We start from the raw sequence: 9,064 nt of genomic DNA on the forward strand, positions 1-9,064 counted from the left end.
GGTATGAATATGATTTGAATGCATTATAGTCTAAAGGTAATGTCGAATAAACGTGTGTGTTCAGTGTATTTTATTCATCATCTCTAGGAGTCATATTTATTTCTATGATGAGCTCTGGACTTGCTTAAACCTCACTGCCGGCGGGTGTTAGATATAGGCTACAGTTCTGAACTATTTTGTGCATTGATATCATGTATGCACTATTTCCAGTGAGCATGCACCATAAAACGGAATTTTTCAAGGACCCATGGTCGGTTACAGTTCGTTATTCAGAAGGTTCGTTATTCCGAAGGTTCTTAGTCCGAAGGTTCGTAATTCCGAAGGTTCGTTATTCCGAAGGTTCGTTATTCCAAAGATTCTTTGTTCCGAAGGTTCGTTAATCCGAAAATGAAATAAGGTTCGTTATTCCGAAGGATCGTTAATCCGAAAATGAAACAAAGCTCGTTACTCCGAAGGTTCGTTACGGACCCTATTTCACTTCGGATCAACGAACCGGGTTCGGAATATTGAACCCTATTTCTTTTTCGGATTAACAAACCTTCGGAATAACGAACTCTATTTCATATTCGGATAAACGAGCCTTCGGAATAGCGAACCCTATTTTATTTTCGGATCAACGATCCTTCGGAATAACGCCACAAATGTTCGGATTAACGAACCCTTTTTCATTGTCGGATTAACGAACCTGTAGGTACAGGGAATTTGTGTGTTTCGGATTAACGAACCTTCGGAATAACAAACCTTCGGAATAACGAACAGCACCCCCCCCCCCCCATGGTCATAGTATTCTGGTAAGAAATGGTTCTTGTTCCCCATCCTCCCTTTTCTGGAAAAGAAATAAAACTATGATCTCTCTGGTTTTGAACCCTTGACCCTTGGTGTCTTGCAAATTGCAATATTGTCATGCAACCTTTACAATGTATTATGATATTATACATGCAATTTCTGTGTGTGTATGTGTGTGTGTGTGTATGTGTGCTTTGCTTGAGTATGGATTGTATATATATATATATATATATATATATATATATATATATATATATACATATTGTATAAGACAGAGAGGGAGAGAAAAGGAGATAGGGTATGTTTAGTAATTTACTGATTATTGCTAACCATGTTATGAATGAATGCGTTGAGAAATGTAAAACATAGACAGAGTGAAATAAACCAAACCGTTTTCATTGCCTTAAACCCATCGTTTTAGAGCAGTGGCCTTATTGACTTCTGAGGCCCAGTATCGCCGCGCATCAACTTTCAAATATTAAAGTGAAATCCCGGACCAGTTGAAAATTAATCTGGGAAGAAATGGTGGGTTTTTTTTTTTATTACCTATGTCATTGTAATCAAAATTGGGTGAAAATTAAAAGGAAGTTGTGAAATTGTAAAGTTTCGTTCATATTTACGAAACATTTCTTGAACAGTAGATATTGATATAGAAATGGTGAATTGATGATGTCATCTCCTCACAACTTGCCATACAATTTGTACATAGAATTTTACAATTTACAGTATTTCGTTTAAATGCAATTATGGCCCAGTCTCAAATCCAGATATATCTGACCAATCATTATTTGGAAGGTATTCAACCAGGAATAATATCGTTTAAAATTTTTATAAGAGAAAAACTAAAGTTTCGTCTTTTTTCTTTTTTTTTTACGGGGGGGGGGGGGGTACACGATCAAAGGGGAAATTGAGAGATGATGACGTAATCACTTCTCTCATTTACATACTCATATCAACTGTTCAAGAACTGTTTTGCAAAAATTGGCGAATTTTTTAAATTTCATATCTATCTTAATTTTAATCCGACTGCTGTGCTTGTCATATTTTACTCTTTCTTTTCAGACTAATCGGTCTGCAATTAATTCCCCTTTAAACAGGAAATTAATAATGTCGAAGTTTCTCACACATGCCGTGGATTCTTTTGCACTAAGATATACTTACTATTTGTGTTTAAAATCTATCGCGCTTGGCTACATCCATGTCTATATGATGATGACGAAACAATCACTTTCAGTTACAATAGTTTCTCTCTTTGTCAATATCTTGATACAATTTGGAAGAGGGTGTGCTCTTTCAGCATTAGAACAGAATAAAAGTGCACGAAACATTCATTTGTGGCGGCCAGTCGTCCTGGTTTTTGGAAAACATCGTGGGAGTTTTTCAATAGAAATCGGTCAGTTGGAGCTTTGAAGGGTGAAAACTCATTCGGAAAATAATGTCACGGCTTTTTGTCTGCACATTCTATTTTTAATTTGACATGAGGATCGAATGTCTCAAGATTAACCCAAGGCAACTGATGGATGTTGCATGCATCACTGAAAATGGAGCACGACCTTTTCTTTTTCTTTTTCGGGGGGGGGGGGGTAATGCTGTACTTTGTTGTTGTCCAACTTATGGGTAACTCGAGAAGATTTGAACCAGTTTTAATTTGGATATCAAATATTATCCTAAGAGCAAAATAATGAAAGAATGCAATGCATTGCGAAAGAAAAGTTATGTCATGCAAATATAACATCCCTGGGCATATGGTGTATTTCTGCCAAAAGTTTAGACGATCCGTTGTAGCAGTCACAAAAGATAAGTATTCGCAAAACAGAGGGACAGAACCTTCGATGAGTAATACAATATCTTACATTCACGGTATTTCTACAAAAACATTTAGACATTAAGAGAAGGTATTAGACTTTGCCCCCTGAACTAGTTCAACAACAAGGCAATTGATTTTATTTATGAGCACTGTGACTTAAGACCAGTATATTTTATGTTAGCCCATAACTGGCTATTGTTATCTTCTGTATGGGATGATAAATGATTATCCCTTAGGAAAAGTTTGTGGGAAAAAAAAAACATTTTTCCCTAAACCTTGACAGCTGATCTTATCAAAATTGTTCTAACCAATAGTGTTATACAAAAGCGGGGTAAGTCATGTTTTTAAGTCCATGAGCAACTGACATTTTTGAGCTTGGATTCAAATCATATAGGATATGATGGAATAGGATAGGATATGTAAGATATGCTTTTGTGGTAATGTGTGTGTAAAAAGGGCAAGAGTTATTGTAAAACGCATATAGGGAACATTAATTTGTTATGTGTGCTATTTCATGGAAGCTCGATTATTGTTATTATTATTATTATTATTATTATTATTATTATTATTATTATTATTATTATTATTATCATTATCATTATCATTATTATTATTATTATTATTAGTAGTAGTAGTAGTAGTAGTAGTAGTAGTAGTAGTAGTAGTATCATTATAATGAAATCAAAACGCATCGTCGAGTTATCAAGGGTAAATAGGGTACGCGGTCCGTCCAGCCCACTTCGCATAGGTCTCAATAATTCTAAAATTCACATCCTGATATTCAAAGGAACTAAGAAAATAATGGATGTTGACTTGTGTTGGTTCATGATACTAAGTACCCTCAACATCCCTTTGTTGCCAAATGAATATCTAAACACATAAAAAACATTTCTGCTATTTTTCTCTAGATTTTTGGATACGCCTATTTAAAAACAAAAAAATCCTTAAAAAACCTAAATTTTGCCAGTGACATAGACTGAGCATATTCATGTCTCCATGTTACTGATATGATTTACAAAAGCCATTGCAGGAAAACAAGCAAGTCAAATTATGCTCAATCTAGGGGAAGGTGTATTACAATGTCCTTTGTATCATTAGTACTTGAGCGCCATGAGCATCATCATTGATGGACTTTCAGCGCTTTATAAGAGGCCACTATTAGTACTTTACCAATGATTGACAAAATGATGTCACTGACAGAATCTTGATTGATAAGTGTGTGTGTGTGTGTTTGTGTGTATTGTGGGCGTCTGAAGTCAAACAGTTGAAATATTATCATAAAGGATATGTCAACTATCTAATTATTTTTTTTTGGCACATAAGTGACGATCAGGATATTATGAATCAATACAACTCAAAATGCATTTGCACTGCATAGTTGCTTTAAAGCACCGTGCCATGTAAGCTTCAGTGCCTTCATTCCTACAATACAGAACAGAGAAATGTAATAGCGCCCTCTTCCCTTTGCTTCTTTTTCAATTCTGCCAGGGACGCTCGTCATGCTGACGGCAACGGCTATTCGGTTAGTAATACTAGTTTCTCATCTCTTCTCTCATATAGGAGCGAACGAAAGGAAACCCGTCTCATGCACATTAAGCTGAATATTGGTATGATATAGTGCAGGGATACTCGTAGTTGATTGGTCAACGTAGAGTAAAAATGAGGTAGTATGCTTATTTTTATGCTGTTTTGATAATATTGATCAACGATATACAGCAGAGGCAAGTTATTTGTTCGCGATGTCAAAAAGCTATTTCTTATGGTCCGAAGAGCGTTTATTCGTTCTACGAACTTGATAATTGGGTTTTGTTGATGAGGCCATGTCAAAATAATTGAAAGCTAAACATTAAAATGCCCTGTCACACAAGTTGATGATGGTGCAAGTAATGTATATTGATTAAAAAAAGAATGTTTTTTATTTTAAATCTTTTATCATGCTGCCGTTGACATCCGAAATCGTGTACGGAGTGCATGAATGTGTATGCATGCGTGGGTTTGCCCGCATGTCTTTATTTCTTCTTTTTTTTACGGGGTGGTTAAGATATTCGGGCAAGGGTGGTACTAAAAAAAAAAGAAAAAAACAGAAAAAAAAACTTTTTTAAGGGTGAAATGCTGCAAACCTGGTGAAACGATACAGGTAACAGAGTTATAAGAAGGTACAGAATGTCAGTGGGAATTAGTCAAAATTTATTACACACAGCTCATACAGATACGTAAACGATTCATGAAGTGAATACCCCAAATCAATCTTTTTATATCATGAATTGCTTCTTTCTAGACCAAGAGACAAATATTGATAAGACTTACCCCCTCCCATATTCAACATTATTTACTCTTGCGACACAGACTTCTTCTTTAAAAAATATACATTTAAGAAATTTAAACTTCACGACGACACATAATGGTGCGTATCCAAGAAAGACGTTTAGAAAATGGAGACTTAAAAAACAACAAGAAATGAAGTATTCCCTAATAAAAATACGTCTTCTTTATCATGTTTAATCACGAAATGAACACTAACACAAACAAACGCCACTGTTGTCATACTGTGGCATGCCCTCGAGTATAATAGATTACAATGTCAGGACATCAACACAGTATTGTATACAAGTAAATGCTTTTGCGCTGTTTCGTTTGCAAGGTGTATAGCATTATTTCATACAATGTTTGCAGTCGTAATCACTTGCATTATACGGAAATAGTTACAAAAGAAAAAAAAACACAATAAATGTTCACTGTTACAATTGCACACCACTCCTTTGTTATTCCCTCTGACGTCACCAGAACGACACAAAGAGATGCATTTCGCTTGAATATCTAAAACGGGGATAAGATTAATTTGGTGATGTTCGCTATTCCGAAGGTAAATTTGTTTTCAGAAACACACAAAGTCCCTGTACTTAGATGTTCGTTAATCCGAACATTTTGTGACGCTATTCCGAAAATGAAATAAGGTCCTTTATCCCGAAGGTTCTTTAATCTGAAAACGAAATAAGGCTCGTTAATCCCAAAATGAAAAGAAAGTGTACACTAACGAACCTTCGGAATAGCAAATCTTATTTCATTTTCGGATTAACGCACCTTCGGAATAACCAACTGTTACCAAGGAAGTAGCTTACGTGAGTGATTGAGACCACATCTTTTTTTTTCCGGCACCATAACTTACTAGAGTTGCGCCTTAAAGAGACCATGCCATCTAAATGCATGTTGACTTGTACAGATGTATAATACCCTGGTCCTCATTTACGTGGATATATAAATATGTGCCACTTATTTTACAATAAGTCTTCTAGTATTAGTTTTCTCATGATTACTTGAATGCGCCCACAAGAAAACGTTCCAATCCAAAATTCTGTTAGTGACATTATCTGTCAACTACCGAGTATCAAAATGTTGAACGAAAAGACTTTGAAATGCGTTTTCCCCTTTAGACTGAGCAAAAAATGTTGCATGTTCCTTGTAATGCATTTTGTTAATCATATTAGTAACATGGGATGGAAACATGCAAGCTTTGCTCATCAGTCAAGGGAAAGGTGTATACCCATGTCTTTTGGTTGGTTTGGAAGGATTTTTTCGTGAGGGTATCCAGGTACGGCAGGTAGTCTGAAGAAAAATATAGTAGATGTTTTACTACATAAAATATATAACATGTATTGTGTTTATATTTCAGTTGCCCACAATAGTGATGTTGAAGGTATCATGAACCACCACAAGTCAATATGCGCTTACATTGCATATATAGTTCCTCTAACCCATCAAGTCCCTTGGTAATTTTGCTTCAAAATTACCCTCTGCACCTCCTCCAAATAGCAGCTCAGATTTTCTCTGAAACTTAAACTATGGTTATATGACCAAAATGGGGCTGAAGTTCATATCAAAATCAAAATAAAACACTACATAGAGATTAAACACAGAGACGTGTCTTCTGGGGCTCGATGGGTTTAATGTCGTGCTTCGAAACGAGTTTGAATTACGGTACGAGAGATGACGGCTGTGGATAAACACCGTATCCTGTCTATCAAGACCGCCCTCATCAGGGCTCAAACAGAACAGTATAGCGGCTCTCTTCTTCGTTGAAAAAATAATGATCAAAGTTACCTTAAGATCTGCCAGTTCCACTACCGTCGTAATGTAATCACCAGATCAATCAATGTCAATACACTTATTTCACTTGCGCATTGACTAAGAAAGATCTACGAATCGGGTCAAATCAAACTGAATAACATATCTTGCCGTCAAAAAGAGAAGTGTGGAATGAGGAGTATTACCTTCTTTGAAGATAATATTCACGCCTCATGTGTTTCACAATGTATAGCATAATTCACTTACATTCTCACATTTAACCGAAGGCAAATGAATGATTTTGAAATCCGCATTAGCCCCACCTCACGTTATAACACATCAATATTTGGGATCGGTACCTGGCTGTCAATATTTTGATTCAGAAAATGGCTGGTCATGGCAGATTTTTGTTTGTAATTTATTTGAAACTGACAAATCGAGCAAGGGATCATGCGATGGTGGTGGGGACTTTATGCGCGTTTCTTTAGCCATTGAAGGCAACCCTTGTGCGAGTTTGACGCCGCCATTTTGTGCGGAGCGTTTAGACAAGGAACACATGTGCCGAATTCACTTCCAGCTACAGACAGCTTTGTCTAAGATTACGTGTTGCAGTTTAATGAAAACAAAAGTAACCTGACTTTTCATTTGCCTTTTCATTCATGGTAACAAAATGAACATGTTATAATGAAGCCCTGTTGTTTGTATTTACAGTCGTAAAAAAACAAAAAACAATATGTTACATCGTCCGTTCGAAACAAAATTTAAAAAGAAATAATCTCAATATGAAAATATAAACAGCATGGTATATCGGTTCATGGTGTCTATGTAGATTTTGGTACCAAAAAAACAAATATCATAACGGTCGTATAACATATAGGCCTACGATCTTATACACAATGGAAGCGGAACACCAGAAGCATCGCCTAATGCAGCTGAATTGAAGAATAGCGCAGACAGAATTCTCATCCGTCATCCTTTACAAAAATACTCAGTGAGTGTGGAGCGCGCTATAAGTGAGAAAAAGAGTTTAGTAGAATGAAAGGGTAGCACTGTCTCAGCTCTGTGTTGAGTATCAATATACTAATGGAAGATTAGAGGCTGGTAGCCTTGAAAGTAACGGGGGAAGTTTCCCCCAATATACATGTGGATTGAGTGAATGCAGGAATTTTAGTATAGAAAACATCAGTGAAGATTAAGGAAAATCGGACAGTAAAGTATTCACTAAAAAGCGTTTAATTTCGAAAGTTTTGAATGCCAACATCGCTGATTGAAAAGACTACAACAGATTTTGTGACATCACGGCAGACGATGTAGAGAAAAATAATGTAAAGACAATTCCACGAAATAAAGTCTAGCTGTTTGTAGCATAATGAAAGAGCAACTGAGTTATCTCATTCAGAAAGCAGCGTGAATAATATTATCTTTGCCATATGCCAGAGCCATTTAAAGAATTATGTAATTTTCATTAAAAGTTACATTTTGTGGAATTCTCTTTGTTCTTCATTTATATCGTTATTCTACAATGACGTCATGAACTGTTTCAGTCTTCTCATTATGGGATGGCGACATCAAAATTCTAAGTATTAAAAACTTTTGAACGGATTGTCCGATTTTCCTCTAACTTCAATGATGTGTTCTATGATATTGCTGCATTTTAACTCAACCCACATGTATGGACGAAGTTCTAGTGACGTCACCGAGTCATGTCGTGGAGCAAAAACTGAGTGAAGACCCCATTCACGCGGGTAAGCGCGTAAGCGTTACATCTCACATCCCATGATAGGCAGGCGGGTATGCCGTACGCTTACCGGCGCGCCAGAACTATGCGCTTAATTCACACGTGATATGTTTTTGCCCCTCAACTAGGCAACGCGTCATTTGACATCTCGGAACCTCGTCTACACTTGGGGAAACTATACATTTGATATAGATACGTTGTACATATTGTTGCTTGATTAGATAAACCCTATATGAATGAGTGACGCAGAAGCCCTGCAGCGTCATTTTACCTGTCATCGTGAACCGAATTATCTCAAAACAATTACGATCACACATCCGTGTTCCTCAGAAACCTTGACTGGTAAATTCTATTTTCATCGTGGGTGCATCAACGACAAATCTTGTGCTGCAGTGATTGAACCTATATCGGACAAACTCGTTTACCTCGTTAAAAAGTTTACACTCATTGTGCTTGCAGTGTGCAAAGTATATTGTGCTTAATGATGATAATCTAGATGTAAACATCCAATTGCTAATTCGTAAACGCACAGACTTACAGATAACACCGAATTGAGTCTCCGTTACATGGCGATGGTCTCAGACCAAGAAATCTGACCTAGTAGATTTAGTGAACTTACTTATTGTGGTTGAATGACGTAAGCACGTATTTGGTCATGGATTTACGTTACA

This window comes from Diadema setosum, chromosome 1 (genome assembly GCF_964275005.1).
Source record: "Diadema setosum chromosome 1, eeDiaSeto1, whole genome shotgun sequence".
In the NCBI taxonomy this organism is placed as follows: domain Eukaryota; kingdom Metazoa; phylum Echinodermata; class Echinoidea; order Diadematoida; family Diadematidae; genus Diadema; species Diadema setosum.